At 43.3% G+C, this 17,606-nt stretch overlaps 2 non-coding genes across 2 annotated transcripts; both read right to left on the reverse strand.

Moving 5' to 3' along the window:
- Positions 1-2,576: 2,576 nt before the first annotated feature.
- Positions 2,577-2,683, reverse strand: LOC121105970. The gene has a single exon (XR_005838702.1). It is a non-coding gene; the product is annotated as a U6 spliceosomal RNA (small nuclear RNA).
- A 12,466-nt stretch (positions 2,684-15,149) lies between these two features.
- On the reverse strand, positions 15,150-15,256 carry LOC121105974. The gene has a single exon (XR_005838706.1). It is a non-coding gene; the product is annotated as a U6 spliceosomal RNA (small nuclear RNA).
- Positions 15,257-17,606: the final 2,350 nt, after the last annotated feature.

The raw sequence follows: 17,606 nt of genomic DNA on the forward strand, positions 1-17,606 counted from the left end.
TCTTTTTGGAGTGATGGAGAAATACTGTATCTTGATTATAGTGGTGTATACATGTGTTAAAACTCATGGATCTGCACTGAACAAAAACGGGAGAATATACTGCAAACAAACTATTCCTCAATAAACCGGACTTTTAAAAATTCAGATTAAAAAATATTTGCATACAATTAAAATGCACAAATCTCCAGTGTAGATACTGGAGATCACGTTTAGTGATCTATTTTCTTATTAATGGACGTTTTAAAAAATCCCAGGTATTTGCTATTATAAAGAAAGCTCGATGAAAACTCAGATACAAGGCCCTTGCTGGATATACACCCTCGACTTTTTTTGGAATAGGAATCCACTCAATTCTTAAGCTAGCATTTGCTGGGTTACAGTTTATGTATCTGTTTGGTGGAAACTGCCAAAAACTTTTCTAAAGTGGTTGTAATGCCTTACGATCCCACCAATACATAGGAGAATTCCAATTTCTCTACTTTCTCTCCAAAGCTGGTATAAAAATAAGAATTGAAGATTTTAGCCATTCTGATGGCTCTACAGCGGATCTCATTTTGGTTTTAATTTGGATTTTCCTGATAAGATGTTGGACACCTATGCACACGTTTATTAACCGTTATGATATCTTATTCTATGAAATGCCTTTTCAAGTCTTTTGAACATTAAAACAAATGAATTGTTTTTCTTTTTTTCTTTTTTTTTTTTTTTAAGATTTTATTTATTTATGTGAAAGAGAAACAGCCAGCGAGAGAGGGAACAGAGCAGGCGAGTGAGAGAGGAAGAAGCAGGCTCCTAGCAGAGGAGCCCGATGTGGGACTCGATCCCGGAACGCCGGGATCACGCCCTGAGCCGAAGGCAGACGCTTTTAACGACTGCGCTACCCAGGCGCCCCTGTTTTTCTTTTTTTCTTATTGATTTTAGGAGGTATTAATATATTCAAGATGAGGGTCCTTATCAGATATATGAACTGCAAGTATTTTCCCAGGGGAAATTTTGACTAATTATCGTCTAGATAAGAATATGCTGAAAAACACAATCAGTGCTTAAAGCGCGTTGGTCTTTTAAAACAAAATAGTTAATGTAGCAGAAGTAAAGACTTTGGCTGTCCCTTGCTGTCCCTTCGCTTGGTATACTGGTAGTCGGCTAGATGTTCCCCAGACCCATTCTTTACATTCTCACCTACAGAAAAACTACATTCCCTAGCCTCCTCTTCAGTTAGCTGTGGCCGTATGACCAAGTTCTAACAAAAGGAGTGTGGTTGGAAGTGATGCCTCCTGCTTCCCAGCCCGGCTCATAAAAACCACGCATTCCCCCTCCTCCCCATCCCCTGACTGAGTAGAGAAAGCCCCCAGACTCTAGAGGATGGTAGAATCACAAGATGGAGGGGGCCTGGCTCCCTGAATGACTGCATGGAGCAGAACTTCCCTTCCACTCCCTTCCCAACTTAATTGCCAAATGGACTTGATGTGAGTGAATAACGCACTTCTCGTGTTAATCTGATATTTTGTGTTTCTCTCTTGTAGAAGCTGGTATCCCTCTAATTCATGTACTTGGGTATTTAAATCTGCACTTCTATAAGAGTCAGTACCTTTCCTTATTGTGAAAATTCTGCTTTCTGAAGCAATGGGAATCATTTCATCCCTTCACTCCCAAGTCATGGCTATCATCAGCACCTCTGTTTCTTTTTTTTCATTCATTTATTTATTTACTTACTTACTTATTATTTATTTATTCATTTATTTATTTTTATTATGTTATGTTAGTCACCATACAGTACTTCATTAGTTTTTGATGTAGTGTTCCATGATCCATTGTTTGCGTATAACACCCAGTGCTCATTGCAATACGTGCCCTCCTTATTACCCATCACTGGGCTAACCCATGCCCCCACCCCTCCCCTCTGAAACCTTTAGTTTGTTTCCCAGAGTCCATAGTCTCTCATGGTTCGTTGCCCCCTCTCATTTATTCCCCTTCATTTTTCCCTTCCTTCTCCTAATGTCCTCTGTGCTATTCCTTATGTTCCACAAATAAGTGAAACCATATGATAATTGTCTTTCTCTGATTGACTTAATTCACTTAGCATAATCTCCTCCAGTTCCATCCATGTTGATGTAAACGGTGGGTATTCCTCCTTTCTGATGGCTGAGTAATAGTCCATTGTATATATGGACCACATCTTCTTTATCCATTCGTCTTTATCCAACCATCAGCTCCTTCAACAGTTTGGCTATTGTGGACAATGCTGCTATGAACATTGGGGTGCATGTGGTCCTTCTTTTCACTACATCCATATCTTTGGGGCTAAATATCCAGTAGCACAATTGCTGGGTTGTAAGGTAGCTCTATTTTTAACTTTTTGAGGAACCTCCATACTGTTTTCCAAAGTGGCTGCGCCAGCTTGCATTCCCACCAACAGTGTAAGAGGGTTCCCCTTTGTCCACATCCTCTCCAACATTTGTTGTTTCTTGCCTTGTTAATTTTTGCCATTCTAACCAGTGTAAGGTGGTATCTTAATGTGGCTTTGATTTGAATTTCTCTGATGGCTAATGATTTTGGACATTTTTCACGTGTCTGTTAAAAATATGGAATGCTTCACGAATTTGCATGTCATCCTTGCGCGGAGGCCATGCTAATCTTCTCTGTATCGTTCGAATTTTAAGATATGTGCTGCCGAAGTGAGCACAGCACCTCTATTTCTACAGTTATCCTGAGATCATACTTTTCATCAGTGGGATCATTTGGGGGAGGAACAAAGCAAATAAAGAAACTGAAGACGGACTGAATCTGTTGACATCTCCTTAGTGTAACCACCATCCCAACCCACCAATCAGCGGAGCTTCAGGAGGCTGAAGGGATACAATCCACCTCTATTTGGTTCTATTTTGCTCCTGAAGTGGCTCATTTCCCATTGAGAATAGTGTAGGTGCTGTGGCAAGGGAGGTGGTTTGATCACATCGACTTGAGGGCATCTCCTTCCAGCCTGGGTGATACTGCATCCATCAGGAGAGTACCTTCCTCTGTGGCTTCCTATGGCAAGAAGAATTTCAATTATAGAATTAACATTGGCAGGTATCTGCCATTGCGTAGAGGTTTTGATTAACTCAAAAACTTGTACCAGAAGGCATAGCGGCCGTAGTAGTCTGGGCAGACTGAGTTGGAAGTGTCCATGGGCTACAATGGGAGGGGAACTGGGACTCCTAATGGGCCAGAAGAATGACAAAGTAATGGCCACATATGTGCTCCTGGGCTACAAGAGATCCAATTTGGAGGGCTACACCATTACTCTAAAGCCCCCTTCTTCATCTGACCCCACTAACAGCTGCTCTCCACTACCCTGTAAGGTATAGCATAAGTACCTTACAAATTCCAACCCAAAGCAGTGGAGATGCAGCAAGCCCGCTCTTCCTACCTTTTAGTTCCAACTCTGAGGACAGTTAGAGCAGTAGCACTGAAAATCAGTGCCACCCAGTCTCTTACTCGTCCTGGAGAGGAAGACCACGCCAGCAACCCCACTACCTGGCCCTCCTCTACCTATAGCAGCAACAGTCGTGGAGCCCCAGACAAACCACATTCCCCCAGGATGTATCCACCAGAGGAAACTCCCTCCATCTTGGGCAGCTCGGACAGGTGGGAGGCCAGCAGAATTTGCCCCACAGTGTGACCTCTGGCTTTCCCTCTGGCAGCAGCCATGGCAGCAGGGACCACTGGGAGGTCCTTCATCTTCATCTGCAGACGCTTGTGTTTCAGGTCAGCTAGAAAGACCTGGCATGAAGCTAAAAGAGTGGGAAAGAAGAAGCCTCAGGTAGTGGGCAGCCAAGGCAGTGATATAAATGGGAAAGCAAATCAGGAAGTCAAGCGCACTTTCTACCCTTTCCATGGGACATGACGTTCACGAGCCCCATGGAGCCCCATGAGATGGTTCAGAACAGCTAGGAGCTGGATGTATACAGTTGCAAATTCAAGCTGAGCAGGAAGTACACAGCCCACCTGAGAGAGGACTTCAGGCAGTGGAGGATGGAGGTGTGAAACCAGCCCAGCCTTCACTCATGGGGTTCAGGAAGAAGACATCTGGCACTTCCATGACTTTCAAAATCAGTCTCCAAGATACTGCTTAGCTTAAAGGACTTCCAGGAGTTACCTGGGAGACAGGCTGGCTCCTGGGTGAACTTCAGAGATTAGACTGTTTCCCCTCAGGCATTTCTCCTCTCCTCTTTTGCACCTTGTCTTCTGTTTGTGGGGGAGAGAAAATGGTGCTGTAGAAATAAACACGGACTCTCTCTTTGTGCATATATACACCAATTTGTTGTTTAAATACAAGTTTTTTTTCTTTTTTCAAATTTTTATTTAAATTGTAGTTAGTTTACATACAGTGTAATATTGGTTTCAGGAGTAGAATTCAGTGATTCATCACTTACATACAACACCCAGTGCTCATTACATCACGTGCCCTCCTTAATGCCCATCAGCCCATCCCCCACCCACCTCCCCTTCATCAACCGTCAGTTTGTTCTCTGGAGTTAAGAGTCTCTTATGGTTTGCCTCCCTCTCTGTCTATATCTTATTTTATTTTCCTCCCCTTCCCCCTTTGTTCACCTGTTTTGTTTCTTAAAGTCCACATCTGAGTGGAATCATGGTATTTGTCTTTCTCTGACTGATTTATTTTGCTTAGCATAATACACTCCTGCTCCATCCATGCTGTTGCAGATGGCAAGATTTCATTCTTTTTGATGGCTGAGTAATATTCCATTGTATATATTTACCACATCTTCTTTATCCAGTCATCCGTCGATGGACATTTGGGCTCTTTCCATAATTTGACTATTGTTGGTACTGCTGCTATAAACACTGAGGTGCTGTGCCCCCTTAAATCAATATTTTTGTATCCTAAATACACTAGTTTTAAAAAACCACCCTGCTTTATGATTGTAGCTGTTACAAGACACTCATCTACCATTTTACTAGAGGACGGTCCTGAATCCTTCAAATTTCTCTCTGACCAAACTGAAAACAAAACAAAGCACAAAAAATATTTCTCTTGAGGGAAACCAAAGCCTGGGGACACCAACCTAAGAATGAAACAAATGTCAATGCACTGTAAAGGAGACTATATTTGGAGTAGTTGCTGGGGAACAGGCCTGAGGCTCACATCTGTATGATAAATATTGCTGTGTGGCAAGAGCTTCAGTATTTTTAAGTCTAAAACAATGAAGGTGTATTCTCTCTCATGGTTCCATGAATTTGGCCAGGCTCAGAGAGATGGTTTCTCTGCTCCTTGTTGGTGTCTGCTGGGCCCACTCCTATGGCTTCATCCAGCTGGTGGCTGGCTGGCCTGGAAGGTTCTGAAAGGCCTGGGTGCTAAATGGGCTGAAGTACCTTAGTTTTTCTTCATGTGGCCCCTCTTTCACAACAGGAGAGCCAGAACTTCCCGACAAAATGGTGGGTTGCAAGAGGGAACATTCCAGAAGGACAAGACCCAGTTGGCAAGTGCTTACCAAACCCCTGCTTGCCTCACTAGCCAAACCAAGTCATATGGCCAAACTCAGAATCAATGTGGGAAGGGATCACTCAGGGGTGGGAGGACTGGGAGGCATGACCAATGGGGAACCAGGGTCACAGTCTACCACGTACTGCTGTGTGGCAGAGCAATAGACTCATCCAGAGAACTGGACAAAAATGCACCTGATGGTGGGATTCACAGCTGAATGTCTGTACACGGAGCAGAAGAGGAAGCAGAATTCCATGAAAAAAGTGTGGAGGCTGAACAGATGTCCTTTGTCACTGTCCATGGAGTCCATCTGTGGTCATTCTCTGCCATCCCATGCTACAACTCCCAGAGAGGCAGGGTCTGCTTTAAAATGTTCCAGTGTACTGCCAATGCCTTGTGTTTCATCAGTTTGGGGACACAGGAGCCCACTGTGGTAGAGAGTGACAAAATTACAGTGGAGGTCACACCAATAGGACACCTTGCTTTCACAGCAATATTCAGGATAGCATCCAGCTTGGCCAATGCACAAGTGTTGGTGCCAGGCTATCTGTCAGCAGCCTGGATGAATCTTGTTGACCGGGGAAACGGGGGGCTGCCTGGCAAGACCTGAAGATTTGGGGTGGAGCGTCATTTCCTGTTGATTTTCAAATCTCATCCTAACTTCACTTCCCAGGAAAGTCCTCTAGGCTCAGTTATTTTACATTCACCTCAGAATGCCCTCCTCCTTTATTCTGACATGCATTGTTCTTCCTGATTTAAAGTCTGCATTCCTGGGGCGCCCGGGTGCCTTAGCCGTTAAGCGTCTGCCTTTGGCTGAGGTCATGATCCCAGGGTCCTGGGATCGAGCCCCGCATTGGGCTCCCTGCTCGGCGGGAAGCCTGCTTCTCCCTCTCACACTCCCTTTGCTGTGTTCCCTCTTTCACTGAGTCTCTCTGTCAAATAAATAAATAAAATCTTAAAAAAAAAAAAAGTCTGCATTCCTGCTGGCCTCAGCTCTGGGCATAGAGGAATCGTCTATCTTGTTCATCACCATATCTCCAGTGCCAGTACTGTGGGTGTTGAAATTGAAAATTGAAAACTGCTTTCCCTTCTTCCCTTCCACCACCTCTCCCTTCCCCAGAATCATTTACATTTGAAACTGCTGACTAAGAAGCAGGCCAATGACCTTGGGTCTCCAACCACGACCTCTGTTGATAACTGTTATAAGGAGCAGTGGCCCCAGGAAGTGGCGCTCAGCTGGAATGATGTAACCACTGCCCTTTGACATAGTCATGTAACTCACATGTCAGTGGGGCTGTAGCATCCTTGAGGGGGTAGATGACAGTATCTCAAATCCCCCATTCTCTGTGGAATGGGCCTTGAGCCAAGTTTCCAGTCTCAGTGGGGATACTTGAAAGTCACATACTTCCCCAGGTCATCTCAGACTGATTTTCTGCTTCCAGTGAATCCTGGATCTTTCTCCCATCTTGCATATTTCAGCTGCCCCCTTCTTATTATCCTACATCTACCCAGAGAGATTCAGCTCCTTTATTTCCCCTACATAGCACACATCCCAGGCCATTTACAGTCCTTATTAAAGATTACATTGAGATTTAATATGTGGCTTAAAATTAAATAATTTTCTAAAAACTATTCATGGAACACTGGAAATAAAGCGATACTTTCTGTTTAAAAGATAAAAGTTAAAAATGTATCTTTCAAATAATTGTAATTTATTGCGTTAATAAAATTTCTTATGATCTTTTGAAACGTTTGTCTACTTGCTTAAAACAAAGGCTGAGTGAAACATTTATTTCTTCTACTATCATGGTTTTATCATGTTTTCTATCTCTATTTTTAAGTTAAATTTCCAGACAGATAATACCGTTTGTCACATAAATCTTTATGATTGATTTATCTTTTTGCAAATTGTACTTTTACAAGTTAAAATGATGCCTGTCTCATTACTACCTGTAACACGAATGATTTTGACCTTAGACTTTTTTATTGCTGTTTGTGTTTGTTTGGCATATGCTTACCTTTTTCCTTTGGCCTATTTTATTTACTTGTTGTAGGATATCAATGATTTTGATGCTGAAATGAACCCACCTTTAGCTGGGGAAGCCTTTTTAAATGCCCTGTGTTCTTCAACATAATTTCAAGATGATCCAGGCTTATCTTGTATGTTTCCAGGTGTAGGAATCAGATCTGGAATTGGGGATTTCTCCAAGAATACCTGATCGCCTTACATGGGAAAAAGTATTTAGAGAAAATAATCACAGCACATCATAATTTTATGGCTTCAGATAACTGACTTGCTGCTTGTCTAACTTGCTTTGTTTAGAAATTATGCCTTCCTTACGATCGCCTATTAAGACACAAATAAATACGTTGGTTTTATAGAAACAGACTGTGAAACACTCTTCCATTGATTTCTCAGGTGTCCAGATTGATTTGATAACGGCCTATTTGTATTTGAGGGAGGAGACAAAATTAGGGTCCCCCTATTCTTCCGCCATCTTAAGTCCTCGACTGAAGCAGTCTTGACATTTTCGTGGCAGTGCTGGAAGTAAGCAGATAAAACTTTGGAACATTTAACAATAGAGAATAGAAACCAGTATATAAGTATATTACAGCTCGTGAGATGACTGTCTTGTCATAGAAGAAATGCACATGGTTGCCACAGAGCCAATAGGGCACACGTGCTGGAAGGGATGTGATTATTCCCCAGGCACTATGTTTGCATTCTATACCCCTTATGCACAGTGACATGCAAGGCCTTGACCAGGGGACTATGTCCTATTTGTCATTATTCAGTTATCAGGCGCATATGTGATAAATACTTTATTACCAAATACATTTAGAGATGCTATTAAAAATCCACTTTTGGGCGGGGAACAAAGTAACTTATGGGAAATGTATAGTCTGCTCTATACGTTTTTGAAAGCCACACTTTTTCCAGTTTCATAAAGTTAAAATGTGCCTATTCAAAAAATAGTTCCATGTGTGATTTAGGAAAAGAAAAAATGAGAAAACAAAGCATCAGCTCAGGTCATATTTAGTTGCCAGATTAAATATTAAAATCATTAAAAGACAAATTACTTGAAACAATGATCACTCCTCAGGAAATTCATAACAAATGAAAAGACTAGTATGGAAAGTACTTTTCATATATTATCTTTTTTTAAAAAAAAATTCTCCAAGCCTTTGTTCTTAAGGAAGCAAACTGCTGTTTCACTTCCCTGAAGCCACTGATAAAACCATGCGAGAACATCAGAGCAAAAACGAATCCAAGATAGGTGCCAACCCCAAGGGGACGGAGTGCTTCTTTGTTTTATATTTCCATTGGAAATCTGGAGATTTTGCATGCAAACATCTCATTTCATGGCACTGCTTCTCAAATTGAGAGATTAAATCTAGCTCCGCATAAAGCTTTTTCAATAAAGTAAAGTTGCACAGTCTTCTGTTTATGGAAAATTGATGCATCATCTGATACGGTTTCAATTGCTAACTTTTGTTTCACAAAAGCTGGAAGGAATTTCAACCAACCATTATCTAATCAAGAAAATATTTCCTACCTATCTTGTCTTCAGCATAACTGGCTGCCAAATGTAGTTTTGACTATTGTAAATCACTGTGCATTTTAACAAGCAAAATGGACTCTCTAGTTTTGTTAGAAAAGGTACAAATTATTGAAACTATCCATCATTATCAGTGGGATGCCCCCCCATTTTGTGCACATCGCAGAATGACTGTGACATAATTTAATGTCATGTTGGTTATACTACTTTAAGAAGAATGTTTACAATCTTGAAATACAGTTACGTATTATCATAATTCCACTAAGCCTCCTGTTTCCACCTAACCTTGACTACACACGAAAGCCCGCACTTAGGGTGTTGATATAGCCATAAAACGTACAGTGACTTATAACACCAAAATCCCACCTGGTTCAACAGAGTAGAAAATGCAGGAAGAAACAAACTAAGTATGAGCTGTGCAGATTTTTTGGTGCTTTTCAAATAAAAAGAAAGTTATCTCAATCTATCCAATGACCAGTTCGGCACGCACACAAAAAGTGCTTGAGAAAACGTGCTGCGTTTGTAAGGTGGCTTCTGTCTCCAGAAATGTGTGTCCCCGATCTTCCAGTTTTGAGAGGACAGCAGTGCGCGTTCAGGAAAGAGGGCCTGGCTGTGGAAGACGGTCGGAGTCGCCCCTGGAGTCTTCTGGAATGTGAACAAGGGAGTCAAGGCGGATTCTGGAACTGTCTGGCTCCAATCCCTGCTTCCGCCCCTGCCTCGGCAACCTGGGGCCAATGTCTACAAGTCTTTGTGCCTGTGCTTCTGTCCAACAGGAAACGTTTTATTTTATTTTATTTATTTTTATTTTTTATTTATTTTTTATTTTTTAAAAGATTTTGTTTATTTATCTTGAGAGAGAGACAGCCAGCGAGAGAGGGAACACAAGCAGGGGAGTGGGAGAGGAAGAAGCAGACTCCCAGTGGAGGAGCCTGATGTGGGGCTCGATCCCAGGACAGACACTTAACGACTGAGCCACCCAGGTGCCCCGATAGGAAACGTTTGAAAACCAGAGGTTTAGATAGGAACATCTGTACGGCTTTGGAGTAGGGCCTGGTGCACGTGAGAAGTACTATCTGCATGACAGCTGTTGGTACTTATTGTTGAAGTTTCACTGCAGGCCATCATTGCCACCTGTGTTGTTCCTTCATTCCTTCGACAAACACGTATGTGTGTTTGCAGTAGAGAGAGGTAGTGTGTGCTTGTAGCTTAAGTGAACGCAACTGTGCGGTCTCAGGGGGAGAAGGAAAGATTTGAACAGCACCATCCCAGCTCCTCACTCCACCCGCCATTGTCCCAGAGAGAACCAGAAACCGGAAAGGGAAGACACCGGCTGTTCCCTCGGTGGGTCTCAGTGCCCCTGTGTCTCCCCTCGTGGAGCGACAGGCTGTCACTCTAGTGTCTGAAGCATCCTCGTCGTTTCTGGGGAGCACAAGGCTAGAACTCTGTTCCAAAGCTGGAGAACAGACAGTGGGTGTTGACAGGATACGCACACACACGTGCCCTCACGCACATCTCTAGACACACAGGCACACACAGATCAGCGCACACACACGTACACCACATGTACCTGCACATACATACAACTGTTCACACACGCATGTACACACACACCCGTATACCCACACGCACATGCACACGCAATTTACAAGCATCATGTTACTGCATCTATGATCGCTCCCCCCCCCACTCTGGAATCCAGCCCTCTGCCTGGGGACTCTGTGTTCTGGGCCACAGGAGAATGGTACACTTGTCAACAACACAGTTTCTGTCCTCAGAAGCTAATCACCTAGTACAGGTGTCCTCACCTTTAGTGTACGTAAGAATCATCTGGAGTGCCCGCGAACGGTCAGGCTCTTACATCCCTTCCCTAGAGGGTCTGATTCAGCCAGTAGGTCTGGGGTATCACCTGACAACCCATTGCTCAGCAAACAGCCCAGTTTTGATGCATGTATCCCTCAGACCACACAGGGGTCTGATGGTCAAGCAAAAGGCGCTTCAGAGAAAGGATGCAGGGATATGTCATGGAACCTGTGAGTCAGAAAGAGAGCCAGTTCTAATAAGGGCGTTGAACCAGAAAAGACAGCAGAGCTGCAGGATGGCGGCTGTGATGGCAGGGGTCATGCTTGAGAGAGCCCCACCCCCTCCTCAGATGGAGCGCCCAGGGGCCTTAGTCTACTCAGAGATTCTTTATCACCAGAGGGTGTTCTTATCCCTTTACCCCAGGACTCAAAGCCAGAACAGCAAAGCTGCCCTTGGGCTCCTCCTGTGCTGTGGGCCGGCCATGGGGCCAGTGAGGTGGGACAAGGTGACCCCCCACAAGAAAAGGCAGAGTCCAGTCTAGTAGGGTTTGTAGGGATGGTGAGAGGTGAAGGATCACCCGGGTCTGGGACAGCCCAGGATAGATCCCAAGATCAAGACCTGTAGATATAAGACTTAGATACCAGCAGACAGTCCGTGATGGGTGCAGGACAGCGGCCACCCAAGGACAAAATGGAGGGGGGTCCCTTCCCCCAACCCACAGATAATGAAATTCTATCTTCCACAGAAAAAAGGAATCCGAGAGACCAGTCTTCCCCTCGTGGGTAAATTAAATCTCAAAGGCAGTTTTAATGACCAACTCAGTTTTTAAATAGCTAGATCAGTGGTTCTCCAAGTGGGTCCCCGGAACAGCAGCGCCAGCATTGCTTGAGAACTTGGTAAAAATGTAAATTCTCAGGCCCCACCCACTGTCCTGCAGATTCAGAAATTCTGGGGATGGGCCCAGGGGTTGTGTTTTAAGCCCCCCGGGGGATTTTGGTGCTGCCGAACTCAGAACACCAGTCTACACGGGGTTGTCAAACATGTCCATGCGATTTCAGTGTTACTGCTGCCTGGGTTCCACCCCCAGGGGCTGTGGTTTAACCCACAGGGCTGAGGTCTGGGCTTTGGGTTGTTATGATCACAGGTGATCTCATGTGCAGACTAGTTTGGGAATCACTAGGTCAGACTGACATTCCTTTTCCTCCTGCACTTGGCAAGGCATTTATAAGGGGTTCCAGAGACAAAGGCAATGCACTCCCTCCATATGACAGAGAGGACAGGTTACTTAGAATCTCCTGACTTGTCTTTTTGTTTCCTGCTCCCTCCAGTTTGGTGCTTCCCCTTCCCCTGGCTCTGACTTTTGCCCACCATGCACTATTACCTTTGGATATTTCTTGAACGGAGGTTGTCCATCCAGGGCTATATTCCGGTGAGGCTGTCATGGAAAAGCCTGCTGCGAGCCAAGAGAAGAGGTGGCCTATGGAGGTGGGCTTTCCCCAGGCTGCCAATCACCAGGGAAGGGGCTTCAGAGAGGACACCCAAGCTTGGAAGGAGGATCTCTGGCCGGGGGACAGGCTTCTCCCTCTCAGGCCTGAACAGGGGTTAAAACCAGTTTAAGGCTCAGTGATCCCTCCCGTAGAGCCCAGTGGTGGGGGCTGCAGGAATCATGGACGTCTCCAAGGAGGGCTTGAAGCCTGAGACCAGGAGCTGGGCACTGAGGGTTAGCCCCACGCTTTGGACCCTGCTGGTTTGCTCACAGCAGAGGAACTGGGCTTAGTTCTATTAAGAGAGGTGTGTGTTTTCTTTCAGAGGTCGAGGGCCCCCAGCTCTCCTCTGGGACTGCGTGGTTCCCAGCCCAAACCTCAAAATGCCACATACTCCAAACCCGTCCTCTCTTCCTCTCCCCCACTCCACATTCCATCAGCTTAGGGAGATGTGAAAAGTGGGGTGATCCTCACAGAATCGAACTTGCACATTTTCCCAAAATGCATTGCGATGTGTGGGACACGCATCCCCTGTGGGAGGCAGCTGGGGGTCATAGATGCAATGAGAAGACGCTTTTTATTCCCTTTAAAATACTCCAAATGGGCGGCCATCTCCAACCGTGTGTCATGAGCAAAATGACTCAACACACGATCGCTTAGTGGTTACTCCCGGCAACACTGAATTCTGGGAACACAGACCCAGAAGAAGTGACATCGGCCCTCCCGAGGCCTTCAGTTCTAATGCGTGAGGCGGCATAGACAGCATTCTGCTGGGAAGCCAAAATCCCCTTCAGGAATAGGAATGGTAATGAGAGAGGCTATTCTGTGACATAAACTAAAATATATTTGTGCATATGAGAATGGCCTCCAGGGGTGCCTGGGGGGCTCAGGTCATGATCTCAGGATCCTGGGATCCAGTCCCTCATCGGGCTCCCTGCTCAGCACGGAGCCTGTCAGCTGAGGGGGCAGTTCCAGGTCTGCACTCAGTACTGGACACCCGATGGGCTGCGGAGAGAAGCCACACTCTTCAAGGTCCACCGTGTCAGTAAAAAGAGACGGTATCTTGGCTTCCCCCAGCTGATGCTTTTGTCTAATTCCTCAGATGGCTCAGAGCTCGGGTGGCAAAGAGCCGCCTACCGTGTCAGGCTCTCTGAAACCCAAATACCAGGAACGGGAAAGGAGGATTGGAAAGTCAATCACAGAGAAAATGTTCTAGAATTAGATGGCAGGGATGGTTGCACGACTCTGTGAATATACTTAAAAAAAAAAAAACGCAGCAAATTGTACACTTTCAGATGATGAATTTTAAAATTCACCTACTTTAAAGTAGGTGAATTTTATCTCAATAAAAATAAATAAATACAGAAAAAATGTAAAAGTTTTACATGTGAATCATAAATGGGGTAAGAGGAGGTGACATCTCTCTCTAGGAGCTTCATGGAGTTTGGGCCCAGGATCTGAGTCAAGAAGACCCTTGGAGTTCTCCCCAGACTGTGGAGCTGGGCCAGGCTACAAAGGGAGGAAACTCTTTGAGGGCCCCTCAACCACGCCTTGGTAGGGGGCTCTCTGCACATCCATAACCCGCAATTGTTGTTTGTTAATCTTTGTAATATTGCTTTTATTTATCCATGAAATTTAATTAACATCTCATAGAAGATTCCAGTCTTGTCCTTTCTGTTACTCTAATCAGTGGAGTCAAGACTGTGCCCACAAATGGAGATACAGCTGTGAGCAGGGAGCAGGGAGCAGTAAGCAGGAATCAGTCTTGAGACTTCGAGCAGCCCCTTGTAGGGGAGTAAGCCATGGGGATGGCAGGAACGGTGTGGAAAACCAGACCACTGCCTGAGGTTCTAGAACCAAGCAGCAGGAGTCCCAGAAACACCAAGCAAGAAGACCTTGGGAAGGGCTGAAATGTCTACTGGGTGTAGTCAGAGTAGTCATGGAGATTTGAGCCGCTGCTATGCTGTTGATGGGCACGAAAAGGAGATATCCTCTCAATTTTTAGGCACCTCTGGTGACTAATTTATAATTTTAATTTAAATGTAAATTTAATACGCAGCATATTTATTTTTTTTAAATTTATGTTTTCCCATAATAATAGAGATTATGTGGTAACTGATACTCTGTGTTATTAAACAGTCTTCTCTAACATTATTTATTTTTAAATATTTTATTTATTTATTTGTCAGAGAGAGAGTGCACACAAGCAAGGGGAACAGTAGGCGGAGGGAGAAACAGCTTCCGTGCTGAGCAAGGAGCCCGATGCGGGACTTGATCCCACGACCCCAGGATCATGACCTGAGCCAAAGGCAGACACTTAAATGACTGAGCCACCCAGGCATCCCTTCTCTAACATAATTTAAATGCCCATATGTTTTGTCATTATGTGAGATTACTGTGATTTAGACAATGAATTTAGACATTGTATGATATATAATTTTTTTTTATTTAGACTTAATTAGCCAACATATAGCACATCATTAGTTTCAGATGTACAGTTCAGTGATTCATCAGTTGTATGTAATACCCAGTGTTCATCACATCATGTGCCCTCCTTCATGCCGTCACCCATTTACCCCTCCACCCCCCTCCCCACCATCAACGCTCAGTTTATTTCCCATAGTGAAGAGTCTCTCGTGGTTTGTCTCCCTGTCTGATTTCTTCACAGTTTCCCCTCCCTTCCCCTGTGGTCCTCTGCGCTATTCCTTATATCCCACATAGGAGTGAAACCATATGATAATTGTCTTTCTCGGATTGATGTCTTTTGCTCAGCATAATACCCTGCAGTTCCACCCACATCGATGTAAATGTCAAGTCTTCAAAAATATGGAACACTTCACGAATTTGTGTGTCATCCTTGGGCAGGGCCGAGCTAATCTTCTCAGAATCGTTCCAATTTTACTATATGTGCTGTTGAAAGCGAGCACGATACACAGTTTTCAAAATCAAATTTTTTTTGATATATTTTTGCACAATTTCTGATTCATTCTTTACTATAAAAGCTTCCCAATACTGCTATATTCCTCTTCTTAGAGTTTGCTCCCAGATGATCTCAAGGTAAAGAAAGGGATGGACGGAGCGCTGTATGTGTCCTCATTGAGGCCTCCATTCCCCCATCTATCTCACAACGATCTCACAGATCTCTCTTAGGTTTGGATTCTGTAATAATAAGCCTCCCTTCTGTTGGGTCAAGTGAGTTTCTGGGTTATTTGTTTTTTGGTGTTTATTTGCTGTGACAATGAAATGATTATGACTTGGACTCACGATGTAGTCCCATACGAGGAATTGCTGAATCCAAGTGAATAAAAATATTAATAGAGAGTATATCCTTATACACACACACACACACATACTTAATGTACACACAACACACACACGTATATTTGGATGCTGCCCTCCAGAAAGATTTCACCATTCTGTTTCTATATCCATTTTCTACATCTATTAACACTGGGATCGTTTTTTCCAAACTTTTAGGTAAGATATTTATTCCAATGCTTTTTTATTATATGCAATTTTTTAAAAAGATAAATTTTTTCAACATATGTAAGCTATTTGTTTTTCTTCTTTCATTGATTGTCTTTCTTGTACTTTGTTTATTTTCCTTTTTGGGTAATTGTGCCTTTCTTAGTGATTTCTAAGCAATTTCTTCTTACTGGTTTGCATATATTTTTTATTTTTGCGCATTAATATGATAAAATGTAATGATAGTTTTATAATTCCTGTCTTAGTGTGATACTTTAAAAAGTCATCTCTATCCCAAGATTATTTTTATATTGATCTCTGTTTTCTTTCATATTTTATATATTCATTTTGCATTTATATCTTTAATTTGTGGCTTATAGTCAAAATACAGAATCTATGTGGTTTCTGGTCAGAATACAGAAACTAAATTAATATTTTTTCAAAATGCTTCATTAGTTGTCCCAACACCTTGTATTCATTCAATACATCCTTTCTTCACTTATTTGAAATTCTACACTTATGCATTAAATGCTTAAATATATTTTAATCTTTGGTTTTATTTCTTTGATTTGATATTCTAGTATTATGCTGTTACTTATCTCTGTATATATGTTACAGTCTTGGTATGGTACATTTTCCTCTGTGCATTTATTACTTAATATTTACTTTTGATATTTATGTGTATTTTTTTCCTTAAGTTTTTCTTTAAATTCCAGTTAGTTAACATACAGTGTAATATTAGTTCCAGGTGTACAATATAGTGATTCAACACTCCCATACAATACCCAGTGCTCATCACAACAAGTGCCCTCCCTAATCCTCTTCACCTATTTCACCCATTCCCCCCCTCCACCTAGCTCCCCTCTGGTAACCATCAGTTTGTTCTCTATAGTTAAGAGTCTGTTTCTTGGTTTTATTTTTCAAGGTCAGCTTTAAAGCCATGTAGTCAATGGACCTTTCCACACACATAAAAAAGTCATCAAATTCCTGATTATCATCATCACCACCATCACCATCATCACTATCACCATCATCGTCATCACCATCATCATCAACACCATCATCATCACCATCATCGTCAACATCATCATCACCATCATCGTCAACATCATCATCACCATCATCACCACCATCACCATCATCGTCATCATCATCACCATCATCGTCATCATCACCACCATCATCACCATCATCACCATCGTTATCATCGTCAACATCATCATCACCACCATTACCATCATCGTCATCATCATCACCATCATCACCATCGTCTACCATCATCATCGTCATCATCATCACCATCATCACCATCATCGTCACCATCATCACCATCATCATCCTGGTGAGCATTTCACATTTCACTGAATTAGGATGATGAGAGGAGAATTTACATAGCTGTATCAGTCAGGGTTTTCCAGAAAACAGAACCATAGGATGCATGTGTGCGTGTATGTGCGTAGATAGAGACAAAGAGAGAGGCTGAGAGACAGAGATTTTAAGGAACTGGCTCCTGTGACTATGGGGCTGGCAAGTGCAATCTGCAGTACAGGCTGGTAGGATGGAGAGCTCGGAAAGGCTTGATGTTGCATTCGCAAATCAAAAGGTTTTTCTGGAATAGAATTCCTTCTCTCTTGGGGGTCCTCGGTGTTTTCTTAAGGTCTTCAACTGTTTAGAGAAGGCCCCTCCACATTTTGGAGGTAATCTGCTTTGCTCACAGTCTGCTGATTAAATGTTAATCACATCTCAGCAATACCATCATAGCAGCCTCTAGACTAGTCTTTGACCAAAACCTGGGTGCCATGGGATGCCAAG

This window comes from Ursus maritimus, unplaced genomic scaffold (genome assembly GCF_017311325.1).
Source record: "Ursus maritimus isolate PB19 unplaced genomic scaffold, ASM1731132v1 scaffold_3, whole genome shotgun sequence".
NCBI classification, from domain to species: domain Eukaryota; kingdom Metazoa; phylum Chordata; class Mammalia; order Carnivora; family Ursidae; genus Ursus; species Ursus maritimus.